Source organism: Camelus ferus, chromosome 8 (genome assembly GCF_009834535.1).
Source record: "Camelus ferus isolate YT-003-E chromosome 8, BCGSAC_Cfer_1.0, whole genome shotgun sequence".
Taxonomy (NCBI): domain Eukaryota; kingdom Metazoa; phylum Chordata; class Mammalia; order Artiodactyla; family Camelidae; genus Camelus; species Camelus ferus.
Window position 1 is genome coordinate 37,730,860 of NC_045703.1, and position 26,595 is coordinate 37,757,454.

General features: G+C 38.9%; 1 long non-coding RNA gene across 6 annotated transcripts in view; it reads left to right on the forward strand.

The window, feature by feature from the left end:
* The window catches only part of LOC116665359, a 622,548-nt gene that overhangs the window by 82,281 nt on the left and 513,672 nt on the right, over nucleotides 1-26,595 (forward strand). For all 6 annotated transcript variants that reach the window (XR_004321937.1, XR_004321935.1, XR_004321939.1 and 3 more), the window contains 2 exons: nucleotides 5,895-6,195; nucleotides 12,855-12,957. This is a non-coding gene — a long non-coding RNA (uncharacterized LOC116665359). The remainder of the gene's footprint in view (nucleotides 1-5,894; nucleotides 6,196-12,854; nucleotides 12,958-26,595) is intronic.

The window sequence follows — 26,595 nt, forward strand, 5'->3', positions numbered from 1 at the left end:
AACAATAAAGCTCTCCAAGAGTCCCAACGTTGGTACAATGAATACAACAAATCATGCATTTAACGAACACTGGGTCATAATGGATAACTCAAACTTTCATTGTGTGTGGTTTATATGATTTTTGCTTACATTGAAACTCACCTGACACTTTATTTCACATGCACAAAGCAAAATATATTTGTACCTTTTCCCCATTGGTCTGGTATTTTACTATCCCCAAAAGCATATATTCTGCAAACTTAAGGAGTTTACTCTATTTAGTTTCATCCTGGTTACTTAGGGAATTCTGATCCCTGTTGACCCAACTGTTTTTCTCCACATTTCTATCTCTTTACAATTCAGTTCTTTGTCTATGCAAAAACAACCATCTCTACATTTCTGATGTGCATTTTTATTGGTGTGGTCTATTCAATGTTATAGTCATCTTTTGAGCACCCAACAAATGCTAGTTACTGAGGTATCCAAAGATAAATAGAAACAACAAGATCAAAGTCAGGTATTAAAGGGTTTTTGGAACTAAATAAATCACATCTACTTGTTTTTAACATGCATATTTTACGTCTCAAAGTAGTCAGACCTGATTTCTGGCCATGTTTTTTTTTCCTCTAGAGATTATGCATGTTTAGCATACACTGAATTTACATTTATTATGAATCCAACCAGCTTTTCTAGTATGAAAGTAAGATTCATTGGTCTGTACTTCCTTGGTAGTGTCTGAAATTCTTATAGATAGGTGTATCGTTAGTGTTTCAACAAGCTTTTTGCATAACAAATTGTCTAATTTAGGAAGCAAGTAAACTGATGATTTTTCAAAAGCATAAAAAACATACTTTGTTTTCCAAATCTGGAAAAGTTATTTATTAGTTCAAATATTTGCTCTAGCATCAATACTATAAAAGTCAAATGGCATATTTTAAGTGATTTTTAAATATTAAAGCAAATGAATATGTGTATAATTACATATGTGTATTATAAATATAATTTATTTATAAAGCAGAATTCACCAGTACTGGCTGGTGATTTTAACCTGAAAATTAAAATAATGGGTTAAGGTAGGAAAATGATCTGTCTTGAACAGAGTTTTGTACACTAATAAAAAAAAAGTTAGGAACATAAGCAAGGGAGAGTAATGGAGAAAATACATTGTACTTTAATGCACATAATTGAAATGTAGTGGGATTCTTATAATAAATGTCAAAATTAATAGATGCAGTCTGTGTGGGAGAGAATAAAAGGAAAGAAGGGTAGCAGTTTGTGTCAAAAACATTTACTAAGCAATTGAGAGTCTTTTTAAAACATGCAAAAGGAGAAAATAGTTTGAATAAGCCCTGTAAGCAAAGAAAGTTAAATTCTACCCAGATATTCTTATATTGAGTTGAATTCTTGTATTGGTTTTGTGGACTGTTTTTCCCAAGAGAGGTTTTTTTCTTCTTTGCCACTCCTTCTTGGAGCTCAGGAAGGGGATGGAGTGGAGCACAAGAGGTTGTTCTATCTGTTCTTTTCGCTGTTTGAGAGAGGAGAGGCCTAGGCATCCTGAGCCTATTTTACCATCTATGCAGGATGTCTTTCCAGCATGTGCCTACCTTTGGCTATATTAATTAGGATGGAAGTGAGTTGCTTCAAGCCTTTATCCCTTGTTTCTCAAATACTCAAATATATCCCTCCAGTACATTGGTCTCTTCAAATCCCCTAACTTACCTCATTGATCAGATTGTCTACCTGCTTTAGATCAGCACTCTTGTACGTCTGAGGTATCTTTAGCTTTTAATTGCTAATTATCTACCTACCCTGCAAATGCCCACTATCTGTATCTTCCCTCGTGAACCTCCCTGTAACCTTCCCCTTTACCACCACCCCCATAGGGACTCCCTTCTCTTTTCTCTGATTTCATAAAATTTAATGTCTGGGTTACTCATCAGTTGTTAACCTGGGTCTTAAGAAGCATCAGGCTAAGGAAGCATGTCGGGGACCAAGACCAGAAACTAAGTATCCATAAAATATGGAGTTAAGACTGAATAAGCTAATTACTGCCCCTGCCCCCACCACTGAAAAAAAAAAGCAGTTAAATATTAAAAAAGACTGAGCAAACAGAAATCTCAAACACCACTGCCTCCTACCCCACCTCCCACCCCACCATACACACACACACACACCATGTAAAAGAGGGAAAGTAAGGCAGTGAGTTCAGAGTATATGTAAAGAATCAGATCAGCAGGATTTGAAGGAACTGTCCACATTCCAAGGAGAGATTATCTAGGACAACCTCTGATTTTTATATTTCTTTCTAAAGCTAATTTTTAGTGAATTTTAGGTCATAATTTTTGCTGCCACAATGCACCCAATACCAGCAGTTTACTTAGTAGGCATTCAATAAATCTTTTCTGAATAAATGAATAAATAGACCAAGTGATTCTTTTCAAGTGTTTACAAAAGAATACTTATCATTCAGGATAACTGAATGCAAGACCAATTTAATTCTACTTGAGACTCTAAGCTTTCTGATTGGCTCATTTGGGGGGGACACTTTTCATAGACTTATGAATGTCATAGCTTGAATAAAATCAGATTTCCTCATTCAATCTTTTCATTCTACAAATAAAGAATCTTTTAGGGCTAATGATGAGGGATACATAAAAGTATACATAAGTCCCAACCTTAAGTACACAGTGGAAAAATCTTTCAATGATAAATTAATCTACTAGGAAAATATTCTTTTAAAAAAATATATAAATCAACAAATAGTAAGTACGTTTTTGTGGGTGTATAAAAAGGCACTGTTCTAGGCTGGGATATGAATAAGACATTGAAGAAAACTACAAGAAATCAACTAGATGATCTTCTAATTCCTGAACAAGAAAATGGTGGGACTTTATGTTTGTTTTTGTAACATATTTTCATTGAATTTCTGTTGGGTTCGTACTTTTCAACAATATTAGCACCCTCAACAGGGGCAGTGAACTGAATTTTGGATGTCCTAAGCATGGGGCCTTCTAATTTTATATCACAGTGAAACTGGACCAAGAAAGGATGAGGAGTTTAATTCTGCCCCTGTGAATATCATTTTGTATGATCCAGACATGTGCTTCTTACTTTCTTTTCTTAAACAAAGTGCACCTGGACTCCCATTTGTTTTATTTGAATATGTGTGTCTCTCCCATGCCTGCAGATCTTCTGTGTCTCCATGTACTATGATAAGAATTTCTACTCTTTGGGATTCTGTTCTTCATCACATTATTGTTATTTTCAATTATGAAATATTTCAGGACATACAAAATGTTGAAAAATGATATCATCATCAACTGCCAACCTAAGACTTAAAGCATTAAAAATACATTAGAATCTTCTTATGTGTTTGCTACAAGAGGCTAATTGACAAAATAGCAGGAAAACAAGGCACTAAAAGTCAATCCCACTGTAGTAAAAAAGCACCAAACATTACTGAGGCCTAGTTTGTCTTAGGTATTGAGGATGTAAAAAGAACTGGTATATGCCCTCTGACTTCTTTTAATTTATCTTGATGGGATATACCTGTAGAAGTTCTATTAAAAATTCAAGGATCTGAAATAGAGGATCTGAAACATCCTGCTTCAACAGTGATTGGTTGGTAATAGTTGTCTGTGGAGCTGTATTAAAAGGACTCCACCCAATGGCTTAGCCAGGAAGAGTACCAAGAGTGACCAGTGATGTCTGCCTTGGGCACAACAGAAAGGTGTGAAGCACTAGTACTGTGTTTGGAGAATCTGTCATTGTCTAAGAGCCTGGTAAGTGGTACAGGAAGAAATACAAAGTGACAAACTCAAATGAATAGTCATCATAGAAGAGGTAATATTGAACTGGCCCTTGGAAAAAGAAGAAGCCCTAACATTAACTAAAGGTTGATTTTAGTGAGTAGAAAGAGGGTAAAAAGAGATGAGAAGATGGCAATATATATGACATTTTAGGGGTTTTAAGCAAATTATTAGGCTAGGGTGGGAAATACAATATGGCGATCTGTTTGCAATAGATTAAATTGCCTCTCACTTAAACTTTTGCCTAAGCCCAGAGAGTGAGAACAACATATTACATGACAGGTATTCCCATATCTCAAGTTAAAGTGAACACCACCTAAGCAAGACTTGTGAATGAGAATCTGAGAACTGATTGTGCAGGAGCATGATGGTGATTATTTGGACTTCCATGTTTTCAGTGTATTTTGTAAGAAGTGATTGATTAGTTTTAGGATGTATTCATGAGATGAGACTGATAGTTTGCTAATGGTTTGGATGCTGGACAGATTAATCTTAGCCTATCAGAAATACAAATTAGATGTGCAAATTGGAGATCTTATATAAAGATGGATTCTGATGTCAAAAGTTTTAGAAAGTAATGGGTTAACATTTTTGGAGACTTTGGTGTACTGACTTTCACTGTGACTTTTCAAGTAGAAGAAAAGTGTACAGTGTTTTCCATATGTTCTCAGAACCTTGTTTCTAAGGAGCATCTTGTGGGTTGGGTATTCTGTGGAATGTATTTTGGTAATTTTGCTCTGGGCTAAGGGAAACCAGTGACTGTTTGAAGGAGGGTTATGTGGTATAAAATATTTTAGGAGAGTTATTTTGTCAGGACTTTGATCTGATGAGAAAGAGGCTGGAAGCCTAGAGAACAGATGGGAGCCCATTGATATCATCACTCGGACATTTGGGGATGAGGGTCCAGATGAAGGATGACAGTGGGAATCAAAATGAATATGTAGATGCAAGAGAGCATGTGAAGGACAAAAATCATCAGATGCTTTATTTTTAAAACACAGGTGACCCGGATTATGCCTTGGAAAGTTTAAATGAAAAACTCAGTATAGGTGCCATTTAATGAACACTTGCTATAGCATTGATTCTATCTATCTATCTATCTATCTATCTATCTATCTATCTATCTATCTATCTATCTATCTATCTATCTTTATATTCCCCAGGCTAAGAGAAATGAACTTATCTATGAAAGATCACATGGCTGAAATTGAAATAATAACCGAGTGGTGTTATAATTAAGATTTTCTGGGCTACAGACATGATTTAAAAGAATATGAGCAATTAGAAACGGTTACTGTGAGATACACACGTACCATCAAAGTCTTTCAGAATAAGAATTAAGTAATTTAAACATGACACTCGAGCATTAAGAAGGAATTTTGCTGGGAAAAATATGTGATAGGTAATATGACATTATATTGATATTTATTTAGATATAATCTAATATAAATTAATATAATATAAATTACAGGCTACAAGTACAACTAAAAGCTCTTTAACCTCCAAAGTTTTACTTCTAAAGTTGTGGCTACAGATATTAGACAAATTTTTGAAAACAAAGTGATAGGGCAAATGAAGAATATAAAATTAACAGTCCTAGATTCATCTTAGTAGAATAGCAACAAAAGCAAATGATGATGATAGGAGTCTCAATGCAGTAGATTTTTTTTATGTTAATCAAACATATAATATCTTATTGATGTATGCTGTGCCTTGTATATATTCCTTTGTCTACATTATTTCCTGTTCCTCCCAGCATCTTGTGAAGTTGGTAATATTATATCTATTTTATCCATGAAGAAACTAACACTCAAAAATTGGCTCATTAAAGATTTACTTTCAGTTATCTGCAGAGCTGAAAGATAAGCTGGGTGTCTGTGACTTTTACATTGCTTTACTTCACCTAGACTTTAAAGAAACATTAGCATTCCTCTGTATTGTTTTCTGATTACTTAAAAATTGTTTTTCAGTGTCATATAAACATATCCCTTCTTGTTTATTCAGACTGTTTACAATTCCACTTCCTTTGTGAAGCATTTTGTAAATAAAAGGGAGGTAAAAGATTGTTCTTCCTTATTAAGCAGTGATTACTTACTTACCTTCCAGGTATAAAGCATTGTTGGAGGAAGTCATTGAGAAAACTGTGAGGTGACCTGCAAACTGGACCTGGGGACTAGAAGGTGCCTCATCCTCTCTCCTGTCATTGCCCCCACATTCTACATTCTACCACCATTGCCATGTGGGAGCTGTTCCAAGGATGTAGCCTTGAGAGAGTAAGATGTTGTTGAGACCTCTACGTGGTATATATGACTGAGCCCAGTTAAGGCCTCTCTGTAAACTTTTAAGATTCTGGCTGGTGGATATGGAGATCTATTCATCTAGCAACTGCCCAAGACAAGCCTCTTAAGTAAGTTCCCTTGCTTATTAAGTCCGTAACATACCAATTTGTAATGATCTACCTCTTTCTTCAGTCTCTTCTTGTCTTCCGTGTATGGGGGCAAGTTTGCAAACCAATAATTGGCAAGCTAGCCAGGACAGCTGAAGAAATGGGCCCTGAGAAAGAGACATCAGGGAGAAATCCTGAGTTGGACATTGGCCTCTTTGTGGGGTGAGTTGGTCCATGTGTTAGATGCCTTTGGACCACTGCATGAGTACGGGGACATCCTGAAAATACCAGCTGGTCTAATGTGGTTGTTTGAGGAATTGCACAGAACACATGGTGGCAAAGAAGGGAAATGAATGGCTGCTGTAGAGGGCTGGCCTCTATAGTGGGCAGTTCATCTAGTTACCAATGCCCAACTAGAGGCTAAAGCTTGAGTTAGAGAGTTGGAAGAAGAGCTGAGGTTAGAGAAGGACATGTGTGTATCCACTGCCCCGCTAGCTTCGGGCTGGCAGACAAGGTGGGAAGCAGGATAATGACTTGGAGACCTTAATGTGCCCTTTTGTAAAGCTAGGAGGGCACAAGCTGGTGGGGGCAGATTAAGGTCTGAGAGCTTTTGATGAAGCCTGATTGGAATGGTAAGAGGTGGAATTCCTGGGGAGCTGAGGAGAATGAAGAGGAGGATGCTGTGAGGATTGACAATGAAATGGGTGAAATATCTCATGCTGTCTGACCCCTAAAACAAAGAAAAGTAGAAGCATAGTGACAACAACCCTAGCCCTGGGCACAGCCTCCAACTCCTGGAAACATTTCTGATGAGAGAATATACTCCTGCTGAGCTTATTACAAGAGCTACCAAGTTCCAGCCAAAGACCAGGGAAAAAATCCAGACATGGTTGTTATATCCAAGGAATATGAGAGGGCAATGAGATTTCTCTGACCAGGCAGAAGACAGGGAAAATGAGCAAAGTCACCACACACCTTGCCTTCATGGTATATAGTGGGTTCAGAGAACTTACTCCCTTATATGTTGGACTATCCTAGTCTGCAGGGAGTCTTGGCCTCAATAAGGAGGATTTTCCTGGGTACATGGAACCTTGGAAATCTATAAAGTGGTGCAACAAATTCTTAGAGAGTTGGGAATGAGACAGGCAGTCTACTCCCCTGCCTTTGAAAGCCCTAAGTGGGCCACATTCACTGCAGGAATGAAAACCAAGGTACTCCAGTTTGGGACGCACCCCCAGCACCTGGCTTGAGAAGCTGATACTCATGCTGACTCCAGTTGTGGGACAAGACATTTATAATTTTTATAATTGTTATATATTGCTCATCTGGGGGAAACTGACAAGTCTCAGGAACAGGTACCAGGCCACGGGGAAGACTGAGATGGAGAGGAAGATCAGAAAACCAAAAGGCTGTCCCAGTTGACTGTAAAGGGTCTGGTAATAGCCTGAAGGCAAATGTGGTTTAATCTCCTTGCTTCCAGTATCCCACCTGAAAAGATACACCAAACCTTCTGAAGTTTCCTGGCACCCTCAGTTCCTTTGATGGTTATGGAGGGCAAATAGTTATGGTCAGGAAGTTCCTTTGGCACTACAAATTGTGCATTCTTCCCCATGAGAATACAAAGTTTGACCTGCTCAATACTAGGGAACATATTTGATATTAATATCCTACAAAGTCAAACTCCGCAACCCTCTACTGGTGAATTCCACCTCAAGGTTACAGTAATCAAACTAGCGCTGAAGGGCAACACCAAATGGGAACCAATAAGCCTACTGCCCCACAAAGAGTCGTAATTGTCAAACAATATAATTTGCTTGAGGGGCATAGGAAATAGGAAAAACTATCCAAGAACTGAGTGGGTATTGTATGCCCACTTTCAACAGCCCAAAATGACTAGTAAATAGCCATGGACTGTCTAGAATTGAACAAAGTGGTGCCCCCATCCATGTGGCCATGCTCAACATTGCCACCACCTCGAATACCTTGGCCACGGTCCTAGGAGTATTCACAAATGCTTTTTCAGTATACCCCTGGCCACTGAATCACGAGATCAACTTTCCTTCATGTGGGAGGGGCAACAATGGACCTTTCAAGTTTTTTTTAAGGCTACATGCACCGTGCAGCATGGGATGGTAGTCCAGCACCTGTCCCTGTTCTTTTTTCCAGCATCAGTAAAATGGGCTCATGACATTGATGCTATAGTGTTAACATACGAAACTTGCCTCTACTGCAGGACACTCTGCAGATTTTGTTGGAACCCCTATGAGGGAGAACATGGGCAGTGAAGCCATAAAAGTTTAAGGTCCAGCCACTTCCATAAAGTTTTTGGGAGTCGTTTGGTCGGATGAGATGTGTGTTGTCCCAGAAGCTGTGACCGACAATGTACAAATCTAACCAATCCCTAAGTGCATGAAAGAGGTGTAGGCTTTGTTAGGATTTTGGGGGGGGTTGGAGGACTTTTATACCCCACCTGGCATAGTACTTCCATTTCTGCCTGGTAAAGAAAAGGCAGATGTGAGACTGGAGATCAGAGCAATAAGACACCTTTGAGAAGGCAAAAACACTAGTGAAGCAGATTAAACCTCTGGACATCTCCCAAGCAGGGTTACCTGTGACTCTGGAACATATGGGTTGGACATCTTGGCTGAGAGAACAAAAGGAGAGAATACCCTTAGGATTTTGGTCCCAAGGGGAAACTTCTTATAGTCCAAAAAATCAATAGCTCCTAGCTGTGTATACAGCACTTTTCCAGGTAAAGCCTCTCACGAAGCAACAGCGTATCATAGTAGGAACTCCCTTCTGATCAAGGGATGGATTGAAAATATGGTCCATCAATCTATTTCTGCCATGGCTCAAACTCCCAGTTTGATTAAGTGATATGTCTGTTTGCAGCAGAGGATTACCTTGTCTACCAGCCTGCTGTCTCTAGATATGTAGGTGCTACTAGGCCCTGTGTCTACCAGCCTGCTGTCTCTAGATATGTAGGTGCTACTAGGCCCTGTGGAGAATGTAGATCCTCTAAATGCCCCCACCCGTATTCCTATGGTAGCCCATGCAACCCATAGAAAGGGAATGGAGAAAGTTCCCCTGAGGCCTGGTATATAGATGGAGAATTGGGGCAACCAACCTACACAGACTGTGGTCCCTATTCTGCCCACCGCTGACACCGTCTGGATGGAAACGAATAGACTGTGGTATCCAGTGGTCTGAACTCAGAGCCCATTGGCTGGTGATCACTCAAGAGTCTTGTTTGTTAACCCTCTGCACTGACAGTTAGGCTGTTCTAAAGGAATGAACCCTATGGCTTGGATGAACAGCTAGTCTCGTCATGCCTGGGAAATGCATTATCCACTGCAGTTTTTAATGGGACATCCCACCAAGATGGGTGAGCTACTTTGCACCCCTGGGTGAGGAGATACTACTCAGTCTTCACTGGGATACTGTTGTCTTGCTGCATGTCAGACCTGTTGAAACCCACTGTACTTGGAATGGAGCATGTACCATTGAAAGGGGGAAAAGGTGGAAATCCTGGTATGACATATCCTGCCCCCAGTGTATCACCTCACGCCTGACAGTGCTGCTTCCCGTGGGCAAGATGTGTAGTATGCACAACCTGGTCAAGTTCCTGAAGTTGCCCACCTCAATGCCAGGTGGTCATATTCCGTTCTCCACTGGTATAACCGTTAGGCTGCTGTCTTTGTTCCCCTCATTGGCCTGGGGGACATTTTAGCACACGTAGAAGCCTTTACTAAATTCACTCAGCAAGTTTTAGATGATAGCTGGAAAAACCTATCTTCACTGAACACTGAAACGTCTCTAATGAGAAAAGATGTCTTTCAAAATAGGATTGCCTTGGACATTATTACTGCCTTGCAAGGAGGTGCCTATGTCATTATCCAGACAGAATGTTGCATGTTCATACTTGATGAGTTTGCTAATGTATCATCTTTATTAAATCAACGAGGACACAAGTGAACACTCTGAGAGATCAGACCCCCAGTCGAGGGGTCTTCAGTGATGCAGATCATGGGACTCTTGGTGGTAAAAGTGTTACTTATTTTGGGAATCACTATCTTGATCTGTGTTTTCTCTTGCGTGGGCCTCTACTGCTGCTGAGGCATCTGCCTCCAGTGCAGCCGACAGCAGCCAAATGGGCTGCCTCTATGCCAGTGACACCCCTTGCTGACTGCTCAGGGCACATTGTGAAAGAGAGGAGTACGTGAGGTTGTAAGAGCCGGGTCTCGAGAGGGTGGAGTGTTGGAGGAGGTCATGCAGAGGACGTGACTGCTGGTAGCCCTACAAACTGGACCCAGGTAGTCAGTGGCCTTTTACTCCCTCCCCTGTCCTTAGAATGCGCAATGTACACCTTCTGCCCACTGTTCCCACAGTGGGAGCTTTTCCAAGGACACAGCCATGAGTGAGCAACGTGTTGTTGAGACCATCTGGATGGTGTACATGACTGAACCTAGTGAAGGCCTCTATATAAAGTGTTAAGATTCTGGCTGGTGAGTGCAGTGAGCTACTAATCTTGCTGCTGCCCAAGACAAGCATTGTATGTAAGTTTCCTTGCTTGTTAGAACTGCCACCTGCCAACCTGGAGTGGTTCGCCTCCTTCTTCGGTGTCCCCCTGCCCTCTTATGGGCTCCAGTTAGCAAACCAACAAGCATAAATGTTCATTCTTGAGCTTGTATTTTGTAATCTCTTGATTTGTTTTTTAACTGTATTTATTCATCTGAATGATTTTTCTGGTTAAGGAAGGAACCTTCAAATGGAAATTAGGAGGGATTTGAGACCACTTAAAGCCTTTACAATTATGTTCAGTATCAAACAGAAATGGTGAAAGGTGTTATATCATCAGATACAGTCTTCAGATGTGTGCACTGCTGAGCACAAAGCAAATCTGAACATGGTATTCTTATGACAAAAGAAATATGGGCATGGAACAAGAAGATGAATTCTTTGTGAAAAGGAGGAGGCTCATGTGTGTTGAAAAGTAATTAAAAACAAGGTCCTCTAGGGAAAGAATAACCTGGAAATAGTATTGTCAAAAAGACCTATGGTAATAGAGAAAAAAACAATTGGAAATGAGGCTGAAATGTGATGGACACAGGAATGTTATTATAATTTTAGAGCCATCTATGGAAGCATCCCATTACTTTGCAGGAGAGAGCTGTACCTCTTCACGGGGAAGAGACACAATTACAATTGGAATAATAAATATTCTGTTTGGGGGAATCTCATTACCAGAAAATTATAGTCAAATAGAAGAAGTACAGAGAGTAATAATAGTGGTTAGGCAACTGCCAGGATTACTTCTAGAAGAGATGATTGAAAGAATTAAATAGCTTGGTAAGGGGCAACTAAAAGGGAGGCAGTGTTTACAATCACATGGAGAATGTTAACTCTGAAGAGAAAGACATGCCAGCTATTTAGCATGGTGGTAAAGGCTGTAATTAGAAGGAATTTTTTGAGACTAGGAAAAGGGGGATTGAGGCAACAGTCATAAGACCTATTTGGACACTGACTAAGGAGTGTGCTTAGGAACACAACCTAGATTTACAGTTTGCAAGTTTAGCTTCTGTAATTCTGAACATTTCTGTGAATCTCATATGTTCTTTTCCTTCTTTATTCCCCTTCCTCCTTATAGTTTTTATCCCTCTCATTTGAACCATAAGTTCTATGCTCTGTTGTGTCAGTACATTTTATGGATCATCTGTGGATTCCTGACCACTTAAATACATCATCTTTTAAAATTTATGTTTCAGGCTTGAGCTAGCAATTATTTTGCAAGCACTGGAAGCAACCTTTTCCTTGCAAATTTGCCTTCCTTTAGTCCATGGGGGTATTATATTTCCAGGAGCTACAGAATGCATTTTTGTAACCAGAATTTCTCAGTGTTCTAATAAAATGTATTAAAAAGTTATGACTATTGGTAGCTCATTTTAAATGTTATATCATAGTATTCAATGTTTCCTGGCCACCAAGTTTATCTTAATGTGAACTTTAAACAGGCTTGGCTTTAAGTTATGAATGCATTGAAGTGTAGCAAAATATATATGGAGTCCTACAGAAATGCACATTGGGGGGCAGTATTCCTTTATTGTGGAACAGCTGCCTTCTCTTGAAAGGGTGACATCACTTCTGTAAAGTCTTATCATCTAAGTTTTATAAAGAAGCAACTATAAGAAGCAGAAGTATCAAGATGCTTTGGAAAAACAAACACCATCATCCTCAGTGGTACTTAGAAATAGGCCTCCAAAGAAGACGCAAATGAGAGCAATGCAGGCATCAGTACTCAAGGAAGACTGAAGTACCTTTACTGATGTCTCCGTTCAGTGCCCTTAGGAGGAGTGTTCTCTCAATCGAGAATTAAAGTATTCCATGTTCTTAGCAAACTCCAGTGCCATTTGCAGGATGTCTGAAGGGGGATGTGGGAGAACTCATGCCCCACTACAAACGACAAAGAAATATATTTTAATTGTTACAATGCTTTGGAAAAAATATTAAATTTACATCTAGAGAAATTCTTCTCTTCTTCTTCCTTCTTCTCCTTTTCCTTTCTCTTTTTTGCTTCAATTAATTTTATTAGAAGTGAGATATTAAATTGCTTTAACCGACTGAAATGTTACAGCCTATATGAATCATAAGAAAAGTGAGGGATTGGCCTTTCTTTTGTTCAGATGATGTCCCTGACTCACAGATGGTGCCTGTGGCCTCTTCTGCGATTGGAGATGAGGGCTGTGTGTTCACAGTGATAGCCAGAGCCTCCACTTGCTTCCTGTGGTGAGTACTACTGTATTCTGTCCTTGTGCATGGTATCCATCCCTCCCGAGAGAGTAAGTACCTTGGACCTCTCAGCCCTGTGGAGCCTGGTCATAGGATAGTACCCAGAGAGATAACTGACTGTTCCTGATTGTAGAGAAAAAAATCCTCTGTGACCTGGGCAGATACTTCTTAATTCTAGATCTAATACAGTTCAAAGGAAATAAGTAGATTGTACATGTGTCTTGAAACCTTTGCTTAGTACTTCTTAGTAAGAGAGCCCACCATTGTTACTCAAACCTGACTTAGGACCATTTTTAATTTGGAAATAGGAGAGTAGCTCTTGTGTTAACTTTCTTACTTTGCTAGTGCTGAAATGATGGGGAAAAGAGGTATGGAATTAAAAGAGGCCCATTTATGTTACAAACATAACATGATTGTATATCTTTCTTTGTAAATCTCCAAATGAAGTAGGAACCTGGATCTAGGAGCATCAGTAATAAAATAGGAAATGGGAGAACATCGCCTCAGAGTGTACTGTATCAAGGTGCTGACCCACCTTAATATTTCATTTTAAGAATATCGATTCTCAGTACTTCTCATTTGTAAAACCCTGTTTAATGTGTACACTTGCTCATCATCCGTACACACTCATGCACACACATGTGTATTTGTATGTACGCACACATGCATACACATATAGTTTATTTAAAAAACTGACAACTGTAGAAAAACCAGAAAGTTGGAAAATAAATAATATTTCTATAACCCAGAGTTAATTGGAAAATTACTCCTGATATCTTTTTGGTTTCCCCCCCAGGACTTTATTTAATGTAGTTGTGATTATCCTATGTTTTGTGTCTTTTTTTAATTTAAAATGATAATGATCATTTTATGTGCCTCTATAAACTATTTATAGACATCATTTATAAAATGTTTTAAGAGTCCACAGTATGGATAATTCCATAGTTTATTGAACCATTTCCTATATTTGGGGTTTTTGATTTCTCTCTTCTGGCTTGCTTTCATTAAGAAAAAGTCTTCCCTTTATCCCCATCTCTCCTTTCTTTCCTTCTCTCTTACTCTTTCTCGTTTTAATAGGGACTCTGCCAAAACTTTGAGATATGTCTAGCATTTTAAAATGGGTGATGGTTTTTGGTTGAGAGAAATATTTATACCCATTACTTTTGGATATTGAAGAACCTCTTGAAAAAAAAAATGTGATGGCAATGAAAACCTTCCAAAAGAAAACACTGAATTATGTTTGCACATGAGTGTATATTGTGTGTGCATGTGAGTGTGTGTATGTACACGTGTACGTGTGTGCGCCTGTGTGCATGCTTTTATGTATATGTGTGTGTGAGTGGGTGTGTATGTAGTATCCATTCGCCTGTGTGATAGATTAGAGGTATAGAGATGTCAGCCATCCAATAAGTGAGGCTTCGGTGGGAGATGAGTAGCTCTGTCAAACAGAATTCCTAAAATGCATTCACAGTTCAGCAGGTTTGGCAACATGGCCTTGTAGTTTGGGGTTTAATATGACAATTGGAGTGGACACCTTTTATTCCAGCTTTATTGAAGTATAGTTGACATATGACGTTGTGTAAGTGTAGAGTATACAATGTGATGATTTGATACACATGTATATTGCAGAATGTCTGTTGTGTGGATGCCTGTCTGGATGCTCTGAGACTGATGTCTGTGTGCCTGGAGGGAGAGGAGAAGAGGCATGTGTGTAAATGGAAGCACTCTATTGGCAGTTCACTGATAGCCAAGTAACACCCACAAAAATCTGCTGTGCAACTCTCCATGGGGCATAACTTAAGGGGGTAGCATTAACTTCCTAGTTTTAAGAGGCTTCTGAGAAGAAACAGTGGCATTGTTGTGAGAGCACTGGTGATGGGGCAAGTGCAGGGACTTCAGCTCAGGGCACTGGAGGCCAGTGAAGTGGTAAAGGCAGAGGCTTCAGATGGTGACTGCCCTGTGTGGTTTGGAGAAAACATAAGGTAATACTTGTGAACTTCCAAAAAGTATTTTAGAAGAGCTAAGAGCCATTAAGGCTTAAGTATGGGGATTCAGATATCACTGTTAATGCAACCTTACTGATAGACTTGGGGAGTTTTGGGTCACATGACTAAAATCACAATATTCATTCTTTGTTCATAAGGGTCTCCCTGCCCCATATTTCCAATGGTTTTCTTAAAGATGGATTCCCAGGTGATAACTTGCCAGATTTTCTGGTTTGAGTTTGCCTCAAAACAAACCCTGATACAAATATTTGTGTGCAAGAAATTTATTTGGAAGATCCCAGAATACCCAAGTGAAGAATTGAAGAAAATTAGGTGAGAAGGAAAGAAAAGCCAGTAACAGGTGTTTATCCATGTAGGTAACTGGGGCTCAATCCCACTGGGCTTTCTGAGAAACCAGCCCACAGAGACGAGCAACCAGGCTGAGGCATCTGTGCATTTATTAGTAGCTTTCTTCTTTGAGGGTTGCTCTAGGCTCATTAACTCCCCTGTGCCTCCAGGAAATGCCTCCTTGCAGCTGAACAGGATGATAACCATAGCACTTGAGTGGGCCAGCGGGTAAAGGATGAAGCATCGACACTGTCTGCCATGCTGGGCTTACCATGTCTCTCCATTTCAGTACACTGTTCGTGTGATTCTGTGCTACATATTAGGATTGCCATTCCTTTGCTTTCTGCCATCTAGGAATCACAAAGCTCCTAGATATCAGAGATAAAATTGTCTCCAAAGTTTTTCTCAATCTCTGTGCCAAAGTTCATTTAAGCAACCAAGGCACGGAGGCCATTCTCCATTGAAGGTCATCTGTGATGTCAGCTTCTTGGAAAGAAGAATTACTGAGACAGAATCAGGCTTGAAATATGGAAGGTAAACGTACTACCATAGGAGCCTCACTCTGAGGGTGGCCTGACTTAGAGCTTTGGCTCACACTTTTGCAAATTCTCTTTATTTCCATCCCCAATTCAAGTTGTCTGATGTCAGTACCTATTTCTTTAAATAGCATTTATTTCATTTTCCAGTACTTTTTCCTTTTACTTGTAATGAATCAACCAAGGAACGTTTTGACCTTTCCTGTGTCGTATCTTTCTTTATTCCTTCTTAGTTAAGAATTTTGAAAAGAGAGAGAGAGAAAAGTAGTTAACATCTCACCAAGTGGTCACACCTCAACACACAAAAAAATCTTGCTTCCACCTCTACGACTTCACTGAGAATGTTCCCATCAATATTCACCAAAAATATATTGGCAAATCCAGTAATCACTTTTTGTTTTTATTCTATTTGAACTTACTGATTGCTCTGCTGAGATTGTTACACACCACATAATGAACATCTCCACTTGTATAATTCACAGAGCTCAGGTTAAAAGCTGAGTTCATCACCTCTCAAACCAGCCACACCTCTTTATCCTGCCCTAAATTTGCTCCTTCTGTTACGTGTTTTATCTTGGTGGTAAGCATCGTCATCTGCCTATAGCCTAAGCAAAAAGAGTTGGAGGCATTTCAGAAAAATCTCTATTACTTATTTTCCATGTCCAGCCAGTCTTACAGTTTTTACTTCCTAAATAAAATATGTTTGAGGCTACACAATAACTCATTAAATAGTATTTCTTTGGTTCTGAACTTGTCTAATCTTTGGAAATTGCGGTTTCAGTCAAGATCTTCTGAAACTTATAATGGTTATTTCCAATGAGTATCTCATATTTATTTCAAGAATGTGTCACTCCTTTGAGATCTGTTATTTACCCTCTTTACGTATATCTTCAGTCACTTCTGAGATCAGCAGTAACTTATGCCACCGGCATCATATTACAGAAGTCCTCAGGGCCGCTGCTGCTGCCTTACACAAATGTTGCTCCTACGTCTGATGTTCACATGATTTGCATTAAGGCTGTGGAAACAAAAAACTAAATGTACTAACATTGCTGATCCCTAGTGTCCAGCACACTGGAGAGACAGTGACCCCTAGTCACTGTTGCTGCGGATACTGCTGTCACTGTCCGTGACTGCCAGGGCATGCCTGGTGATTGTTGAGCCAGCAGTCTCCTAAATTAGTCTTCTTCTTTATGTAGTCCCTCATTATTTGTTAAATTAGACTCTCGGCCATCTACGGCAACCTGTTTTCCAGACAAACCCAGATACAGCTGGTTCCTAAGGCAAACAGAATTTAGGCATAACGTTGAACCTCTGCTGCATTCTGTTTCCAGTAGGATATTTGAAATTTCTCTGTGCCTCAACTGAGAATCGAACTTGGAATGATAGGGATATAAAAAGTTATTTGCCTGGGTCACTCCAAAACTTCTGCTGGGGACAGACTTTCGAATACAGGGACAGGCTGTGGATGTGACACCTTCTCCTGGCACAGCAGGGTTGTAGAAGAAAAGCAATACCCTGGCAGTACCTCATGTACTTTACACGCTTTGGAAATGATAGATTTTTTTTTTTTTTGAGCTGAGAGTCTTCACTTGTATCACCTTTTTACATCTAGCAGTGACACCTCCACTTACCTCTGAGATCTTACTTGGTGGAGCAGCATGTGTAAAAGACACTACACATGTCTTCCATCCTATGCACGTGGGATGACTGAGGTGCTCAGGCTAGGGTGTCATCATCATTTACAATCTTTTATGAACCTTTGGTGCTCAAATTACTGAAGAGATCAGACATGATGTCCTCCAAAGCCTAAATGATTGAGCTCTTCTCATCTTTATACTCACCAACTTGGTCCAGGGTGTGGAAATTACAATCTCTCATGATTATTTTGGTGGGTTCACCCTGGACTGTGTTACACCTAATACTCATTTTTAGTGTGAATACACCTCTGAGGAGTCTGTTTCACTCATTTCCTTAATATGTCTAGTCGTGCCAGGTTCTAACGTATCAGTATTTTTTGTATACATTTATTTTATTACATCTCCAGTATTATTTCTCAAGGTCAGACGTTAATTCCTAGAGCCTGGTGAAGAAATCCCACGGGAGAAAAGCCTGAGTTCAAATCTCAGCTCTGCTGCTTGCTAGTTATGTGGACCCTGGCATGTTACTTACCGTCTTCTCTTATCCTAAGCTGACTTATCTTTAAACTAGAAATAAGAACAGTGCACGCCCTGTAGGGTGATACTGGGACTGAATGAGCTAATGCATATGAAGCACTAGGAACAGAAGTCAACACATCATGCATGCTCCATAAATGTTAGCTGCCATTATTGTTACTGCTTTTGCCTGGATTACTGCAGAGTTGAATTGACTGGTTTCCTAATCCTTCTTTGGAGCTCTTCCCGTCTGTTCTCTGCACTGCTGTAGGAGTAATCTTTCTGAAACTCTTATTGTGTCACTTCTCTCCTTCAAGCCTTTAATTAATCTTCTTGGCTTTTATCATGGTGCTGAGACTCCTTGGCCTGGCACACAGGTCCATTGTCATCTCGAGCTGTCTCTCTAGTCTTGTCCCCTGCCGGTCTTTCCTAAATTTCTTTTGCTCTTAGCATAGACAGATACTTATTTTGTGTCTCCTTGATGTTGTACATATGCCTACTCATGGCATCTTTGTCCCCATTTTCCTCTCTTTAATGTCTACTCATTCTTCAAAACCCAGCAAAAGCATCATAGCTTCCAGGAAACCCTCTAGTTCTCTGAATTTGGTTGAAAGGACCTCATTTTCTGTGTCCTAGCTCTTTCTAAAAGGCCCGTCCTGGCACTTGTCATGTGGTGCTGTAAGTACCTCTTTCCTATCTGTTAACCTTTCTGACTGAAGAAAGCACTCTAAAGACATACAGCCTGCATTATCATGTATCTGTATTATCATGCATCTTCCATGTTTACATGCCATCTAGGAAATAGGAGATGCTTAAAGCTTGTTGAATAAATGCCTGACAGAGGAATTGAAGACCAAGGTATGAGTGGGAGGAGAGGCACTGTGATATGCAGAGGAATGGCCAATGATTTTTTCTCCCACACTTGAGTTTCATTTCACACTGTTAGGATGGTGAAGTGGATCTTGGAAGTGTCAGGGGTTTTCTAAGCTCTTAGGAAGTATGTGAAGGAAACAATTTGGGATTCTCAGATGTTTTTGACAGAGGTTTATATTTGCATTGAGCTGTAGAAAGTATTTAGTGTTGTGAAACTACCCCTCCTCCTGGTTATAGAATTAGCTGGGTTATTTATTTGTACTCAAGAACCTCCTTAGAACATATCTCAAATATCTAATATGTTGATATTTCAGTGATCTAATTTCAGTCTGTAAGCTTCTCAGGGTCCAACAGTCTCTCCCTTTCTTATCTCTTGTAAGAAACAAATAGGATTGTTTAATACATAATTTGCATATGAAATGATAGCCATATTATATAATACAGTGGTAGTGAAGAAAAAAGTGACTGAAGTCTGAATTGAATTTCTATGAAAAGAAGCTTTAAATTCATATTGTGTAAAGGTTATTTAAGTAATTCAATATTGTTTTTCTTCCTACAAACTTTTCTTATGGTGCATAGTTCACTTGTAAAAGTGCAAACAAGTGCTAGGGACTGTTTTATTCAGTAGGTAAAAGTCTTTATCTCTATTAAGTGATTGTGGTTTTAAAGCCTTTATTAGAAGCAGGATTTTCCATGGTTATATTTGACCTAATGACCACATTACTTGAAAAAACTTAAACATTCTCCAATAATAAAAAAAAAAAGATTCTCTACATGGCAATATTATCTGAAAAGGACTTAAACAACTTTATACCCTTACCATAAATGTAATATAGTATTTCACAATCTCTTCTGCTAAAATTCAATTATTGAGTTTTTAATAAAGCACATTATCAGTAAACTGAAAAAAAATGGTTCAAGCCAAAAAAAAAAAAAAGAAAAGAATCGGAAGAACATCATAAACATTTGAAACCGTAAAATTTTAAACATTCAAAACTTGTAAGTAGAGCTTTACAGGAAGTCAGTGTGGCTTCTTACAGTTATTAAAAAAGAGGTATTTGGTGCTAGTCTTAATAATCATAAAAAAGAAATATTTGAAATTACCTCTATTTTAAATTGGAGTAATTTATGTTGATATTATCACATTAAATTAAAATTAAAGCATGGTGAATTCAGAAGGCAGTATATAGACAATTTTCAATTTACAGATGAGTTATTTCCCTAAGGTTCCTTTATGTGTTCATTGAATGGGACTTTGAGAACGCAATGATTAGAGTTCCATTATGTAGTGATTCCCAGACTAGGAAATGGAAATCACTTCCGTAGGAAGTAGAGTACTACATATTACAACATTATTTCACTGGGAATTTGCCTTAAACATTTTGACTGGATCTGAAGAAGACATCTTGTTTTGCTGCACTGGCTGTGGGTATTACCAACTCTAAACCACAGGATTCTTAAAGCTACAGTGACTGAATGTCTTGATTTTTCTGAGTTGGTTCTGATAGCATCTTATGTTGAGGAGCAAACACTCTGTAGTGTGAGATCCCTGAATCAGTGACCGTATTTGCTTGACATCCCAGCTTGATGCTCAGAGTACAGCAAATAGTAGCTGTCCTCATAGAACTTTCTGTTTGGTGGGGGAGACACACAATTAACATATAATACAAAATCATTACCATAAAAACAAGTGTTACAAAGGGAAAGGATAGGATGATAAATAAGCAGAAAAGGAAAATCTTAATATTGTCATGGTTCGGACTGTTCAGGAGAGGTGACTATGAAGAAGTGGAACCTGCTGGAAGAGTAGGGGTTATCAAGGCTAATAAATGGGGGAAGTAATCTTGAAATAGAAGGTTCAGTATATCAGATGAATAGAGAGATTGCCAAGATTACTGGATTATGACAAACTAGCAACATGCCAGTGAGTGGGACTGGAGAGGGAATCAAGGTGCCAGTGATGCAGGGCTTTTCTTAGAGGCCTTACTGATGATCCTGGACTTTATACGAAGGCCAATAGTAAGTTATTGGAGGGATTTAGCAAGAAAATATCTTAATTAAATTCATATTCAATGTCAGTAAACGCTGACCTGAATTGAATAGTTGAATTGTCTGGATAAAAGCAGCAGTGGATCTAAAGGCAGTTACTGTCAGTGGGGGAGTACTCTTTGAACCCTCATTCCTGAGCCATGCCACACAGCACAGATTTCTGGCAAAGGTGACTCTGAGCAGGTACTTTGGTTAATAGCTCTTATGTGCAATCATGGCCAGTTTTATTTGTGTATGACCAAAACCTTCTAGCTGTTCAGTCCAACCATATATTTGAGTAAGGTGACCAACAATTCCAATCTTCCCAGTATTGAGGTGTTTCCAGGGAAACAAGGCTTTCAGGACTAAAATCAGGACAGTGTTAGACAAAAAAAGGATGGTCAGTCATCCTATTGTCAAGCCAGAATCATTTCTTGTAGACTCTTTGGCAGTAGCTACGTAGTCTGTTCTTGTAACATCCTGATGGTAGGTAACTCATTATTTCCCCACAGTAGTCCATTTTACCACTGCATTTATTAAAAACATAATTTCTATTAGTTGTAAAATTAATACAAACAGAATGAAGACACTTTAAGAAGTAGAAATAAGTGAAAATCATTTGAAACCAATCCTATTCCATTTTTTCATGTTTGATCATCTCTGACTTTTGGAATTAAAATTTTGGGGGTTTGAAATTTATCTCCCCATAAGAGCAACACAAGATCTTGGTTTATTTCTTGGGGCCACACAGAACACATGTCTCTGATTTATTTCTGAGAGCTTCTCCTTTCAAGTATTTGATGATTGTAGTCATTTTGTTTTCTACTGGAGCTCTGATCCTCCTTGGACTATTCTTACCTAGGCGTTTCAACCACCCATAACATGGTATATATAATTCCTTTCTCTTATATGAAACATATATGTGTGTTTTAGTATATATACATATTCACATTTATTATTTTTTTCATATCTAAAAATGACAATTCATTACACAAGTGTTTTGACAAGGTTATACAATATTTTGTTTAAAATAATAAAATAGATTTTTTTAAAGCTTGAATCTAATTCCGAATTTATTTCTTAATTATTTTTTACTTGCCAATGTTACAGATATTTTAAAGATTTTTTAATGGCTTAAAATCTACAGCATCTGACCATGCGGCAGCTACCATACTTACCATAGACACCGGAGGTTAGGATTTATGGTTACTGACCCCTTTAAGACCATATACTCTAGTTTCCAGATAACAGAGTTAACATCTGCTTCTTTTTTGGCTCATGTGAGATAAAAACATTTCTGACATAACATGTTCATTAAATTTCAGTTTTTAAAATACATATTTTAAAACGTATTTTCAGATACTGTATAAAAAGACCACTCTGAAATGAACAACTAAAGTTACATGGATAGGATTCTTAGTGACATAGAAAGTGAAAAATAACTTTCAACTCCATATTATGTGACAGTTGACCCCTTGTCCCTTTTCCCTCTCCTATAGGTATTGACTCTCATCTCTTACTATTATTTTGAACAGAGAAGAACAAAGAACAGTTCAGTCTTACACTTGCTATCAGGTCAGGCAGTACATTTCGAGTGAAGGTTAAAATGATCAGCTAAAATTAAGATTCTGTATTATTAATGAAATTTCTGTTCCGTTTTTTTGTGAAATATCGAAAGCTAGTTAAGGGTTACAAAAATAAAGAGAGTATCATTGAATCAGTGCAGTCCTGTTGTACTCATGTCTTCAAATTTCAGAGAGATAATCTTAATGAACAGAATCATAGCTTTGAGGCCCAGGTGGTTATTTCACTTAAATTATTATTCAGTGTCACTAAGTTTTGCTTCTCCCTTAAATCAAATTTTTCTTAAAATTACTTAAGAAAGTACTAAATTCTTTGGTACGAAGGTCCTTTATATTATTAATTTTGTTCCAAAGAACTCACCAAGTTTCATAGAGATTATCTCATGAAATTTAATTAAAATCATTATGATTTGTGAAAAAAAGGATAAAAGGAGACATCTCATGTCATCTTAAGATCTTGAAGATTCTTTAATTTAAAACAATTCATTTAAAGCTGAGGAAAATGAAGGTAAAGATGCATAAATGGCTTTTCTGGGATTATGTGGCCAAAAGTTAATGAAACTGGAACTATGACATGAGTAGATCTCCTTACTGCCATCATAGTGCTCTATCCATATTATTACTCCACAGATTTTCCTTGTGTTGACCAAAGGTTGACATTTGGGACTTCATCTAGACTAGCCATTTCTAGGGGTGGGGATGGGAATGAGGATGAAAATGGAAGTTACTAGAATCACCCAAATTCCAGTCACTTAGTGCCTTAATCTAGGCTCTTCCTCAGCAACTCTTTCCTCTGCCCACCACCAGACACATAAAATTTTGGTATACCTTCAGGGTGGGGAAAAGGATGTAATTTTAAACTTAAGAATTTCCCTAGGTAATTCTGACATGAACTCTATGTCCAGGTTTGAGAACATTGCTCTAGGCAATTCTGTGGTGGATTTAAAACACACACGCACCCCCCCCCCACACACACACACATAAATCATTGATTTAAAAGTAAGTTTTAAGTCATGAAAAAAGTATGATTAGTCTAGAGAATTTACAATTGTATATTCATACATTTTTCTATTTTGTCACTTTTATGTATTTCTGTAAGAGTGCTGTTAGAGTTGTGAAGTAGAAAAATCTCTAAATAATCATTGAATGTCAATACTTTAAAACCAATCACCCATGATCCTCTCAAGTCAACATGCTCTGCTAAGCAGAAATTTTAAGTCTAGGCCATGACTAATCCACTGAGAGGGTTCACCATTCACTGGGTGGCCAGGCTGTGCAGCCAAAATTGAAGGCAGGTAAGTGCTACCAAGAAAAGAGATCAACGCATGATATGATTTGAGGTCACTGAGAACAGACAATATGGGCACTAGGCTCAAGTGGTAGTTTACTTACAGTGGTAGGAGAGAAAAAATGCCCAAGCTCCAGTTCCTTGCAGTGCATCAGTCCCCTTGGTAGTGCGTCCACTCTGCAGCCGTGCAGGACAATGTCGCTGCATGCTCCCCACTTCGTGCTGCACTGGAAGGCTTCTATCCCTTCTCCCAACACCTGGAGTTTGAAATACATATGGAAACCTGGAGCCCTGAGGGCCATTGACTCAAGTGCTTAAGCAGAACAAAGGAGTACACATTGAGTATGAAACAGAAAGAGATTTTTACACAAGGCATTAAATACATCACAGGCTGTGAGAATTCTTTATCTCTTGATAAGAAGGTGTTCCAGGCCCAAGACCCATTCTTATGTGGCTGAGTGGGGTCCAAAGTCTGCATGCACACCAAAGTAAAGAGGCCAGAGTTCTCTTAACTACCAGGTGCACTGCTACATCTACCACTAGGTGAGAGTCTTGAGAACATTTAATCCTACATTTCCTAGCCCTTGGACTAGTGTTTCTCAGGGTACCGCTTTATGTTGTTAGTAACATTTAAGGAGAAATTCTGAGTCAAGCTATGTGGAAGCACCACCCAGCAGTACAGGATTCTCAGCTTATGTTGGCCATAGAGGCTTTCCCCTGGGCTGTTGGCTTCTCATGACACCAAGCCTCTGAGTGCACCTGAGCCTTCTGACAGTTAACAGACTCAAAGCTGCTCCATCCAGTCAAAAATTTGAGTCCATTTCATCTCACTTTTCATTACCATCACTCAAAATGTGGCTATTTTTCTCTCTTACATTTTCCCAGAATTTGTCTATTCATGCCTTCCTTTCATTATAAACAATTTCTATAATATTCTCAGGCTCCTTCTTCCTCCTGTTTGCCTCAGATGGAACCAAAAAACTACACCCTCTACAGTAATTGTAAGCTGAGGCTGTTCACGTAGTCCCTCCTGACCTTCATACATGGGTCTTGAAGGTAAGAGCAGCACTCCCCTTGCTCCCCAGTGCTTCCACCTCCTGCATTCTGCTGTAAGCGTTCCTTCTGTTTTGACACTCAGGCCATAAGAGCATCTATCCTATACCTTCACTTGTCATGGCCATTTCCACACAATAACAGTGAATGCTAGCACCCAGCTCATGGCTTCTCTCCCTCCACCAAGCTCCTTTAATGAAGGTTAAGACTTAACAAATCCAATGTGAACTTCTCAGGCTTCATTTATTTGACCTCCCTGAATCATGTACTCTCACTGGAAAACTAAGACCTCTTTCTCTCCTGGGCCTCTCCCGGTGGGTGCATTACCCTAGAAAGGGAAGAAAACCTTGGTTTTTGTCTTGCCCTAAAGAGAAGAATTCAGACAGGATGAAAGTGTTGTGTAGTGAACGATTTTAAAGATTTTATTAGCAAAGCAAAAGTACACCTCCAAGAGTGGAAGGCAGACTTATCTACTGGCAATTAGCAATGGTCTTTATTTGTCCCTTCTCTTATACCCTCGCTTAGAGGGGGTTTCTTGATTGATGGCTCTTGCCCTTGGAGAAAAACCCTTGGAGGAGGGGAGCTAAACCACAATGCTAATTATATTACAATGAGCATTGGGTCATGTCTAGTTAGGTCCTTGTCACTAATGCACAATTGTGCTGTCATACCTGTCTGGTTCTAACCAGTTTCTTGCTGGCACTCATTTAGTGGAAGTAAAGCCCTTTTGTCCTGAAGCCTGTCCTCTACCTTGTCTGCTGGGTGCCCTCGCTTATCTAACTACCTAACAGGTAGGGGTGTCGTAGTGATGGATTCTGTAGGCCCATTATGCTACCTGTCAGCTGTAAGAAGAAAAGTCTGTAAAATAAAAGATATCTTTATTTTTTATGAGTTAATTCCACTTTGTCCTTGCAAGTATCATGTAAGGTGTGCAGGAAGGGTGTTGCTGTAAACACATATTAAAGGCGAGAAAATGGGGCACAGAAGAGAATAAGTAGTTTTCTTCTGAGATGCACGAGATGGCAGAAGCCAAAACTAGCACGCAAATCCCCTTCTGATGCTATGTCCACTGTGCGAAGACATGTTAGTGAAAGAATAAGGGTATAGAAAATGTCCTCATTAATTAGTTTATAGTTCGTATTTGTATTTATCATTCAGTAACATCTGATGGAAGCAGCTGTTAAAGTACAGATCTTGAGGTAGATTTCCTAGATGATCTTGCATTCAGAATATTGCCTCAGAGCTTATTTAAATGGGTTAAGATTGGCTGACATGACTTCCCAGCTACAAGTTCTACGTATTTTGATTTGAAAGAACTACTCTATGAAACTTGCAGTTAAAAGAAAGCAGAATGATAATTTTTATGTAACCTCTGTAGCAGAAGAATCTTAATAGTGGGTAATAAAATGTTGAAATGAGATATATTTTAATTAGGTAATAATACCAAGCTTTGTTTATTAACTACTCTGAAGGTTCTAATGAGCTGTGAATTTCTGAGGGCTCTGGAAAGGAAATGAGAACATTTAACAATTTCCCAAACTAATCTTATGGAGAAGTCAGCCTTGCACATGCTTATTTGAAAAACGAAGGAGAAATGGAAAACTTCTCCACTGGCTCCTCATGATACATGTTGAGCACAACTTCCTTTGTTCTTTTATAGTTCTGAACAATATTCTCTATCCTGAGTCCTAATAGGCCAAATTTTCTGTCCCAGGATAAGCATAATCAAGCAGAATCATCTTTTCACAGGGCAGTGTTTTAGGACGACTTCCCAAATTTGAGGTC